Here is a 1,452-nt window from a genome sequence, read left to right on the forward strand (position 1 = left end):
TTCTTGTTCTTAAGAAATTCACACCAATGTGTTTATGAGGAAAAGGATATACTATTCATAGTGAAAGTGTTAGTTGCTCAGTCATATCTGACTCTGTGACCCCATGGACTCTAGCCCATCAGGCTCCTCTGTCCATGGAATTCTCCAGGCAAGAATACTGGAGTGGGTTGTCATTTCCTTCTCCAGGGAATCTTCCCAAGACAGGGATCAAACTCAGGTCACCTGCGTTGCAGGACGACCCTTTAATAAGTCTGATCCACCAGGAAAGCCCATATTATGTGTGACTTACTCTCAAATGCTTCAGAAAAAAACACTAACGTGTATTTAGAGAAATAACAATAAATGTGGTCAAATTATATCAACTGTTGAGTCTGAGTGAAGAATATCTTGGGATAATTTGTGGTATTTTTGCCTCTCTTCTGTGAGTTTTAAATTACTTCAAAATAAAGAGTTTAAAAAAATAGAAACTTAAAAAAAAAGAGAGAGAGAACGATGCTGGCAAAGTACACTCATTGGCAAGGAAAGGTACTCAGGGTGTGCCAGTCTGGGCCATGGGGCCTTAACGCTGGAGCTATGCACAGCTACTGATGATACCTCCAGTCACCCTGGACTCTCAGTTCCCTGAGCTACTAGAGGAACTGGGTGTGTGGCTGAACCCAAAGCCATCCTGGGATGACGAGAAGGTTGGTTGAGTCAGGGCCCTGAATTCTCCTTTGTGATTTTATTTATTCCAATTTTTAATTCAATGACCGGCATTCCTTGCATCCCAGGGACATCTGGGTGGAGGGAGGGAGACGTGGAGGTAGAAGAATTCACCCAAATGCAGTGCTTGCTATGGATAATCCAGACTGCCAAATTTAGCAGAGCCAGTGTTCATTTATCATCGAAGACGATCTTACACGTTCCCCTCCAAAAGAAGCCCAAGATGTCCCCCCAAACCCGCCCAGCATCTTGCCCATCCCACAGAAGGAGAAAACGAAGTTCCCAGCAAGGACCGAGGTCCTGCGGGCTCTGTCTGCCAAGAATTAGTGGTTTCATTTTAGGGAGAGGTGTGGATTCTCCGAGAAGCATCTGTACTGACCGCATGAAACAACATCCTCTCCTCAGAAGGGGAAAGAAGATCGCTTATCACCCCACACCTCTGTTTCCAGGTCCTGACCTTCCCCCAGGGCACAGGGCAGTCACTGTGAAGTCCCCATCGACAGAAAGGGAAGAGTCCACACTGACAACAGAAGGGCTACGGCTGCTTCAGGGGCCCCCGCCCACCCAGCTCCCCCTTCTCTCACTTGCCCTCCGGCCACACTGTCCTTCTTCCTCACCACCTCCCCAGGGGTGGTCAGGGAAAGAAAGCCCCTCCCTCATCCCCCTCAATGTTCCTCCACTCCCCCCTCCACCATCACTAGGGTGTCCAGGACATTGTGTGACTCAGGAAACAGCTCAGACGTGAGGTTC

The sequence above is a fragment of the Dama dama genome, chromosome 7, assembly GCF_033118175.1.
Source record: "Dama dama isolate Ldn47 chromosome 7, ASM3311817v1, whole genome shotgun sequence".
Lineage (NCBI taxonomy): Eukaryota > Metazoa > Chordata > Mammalia > Artiodactyla > Cervidae > Dama > Dama dama.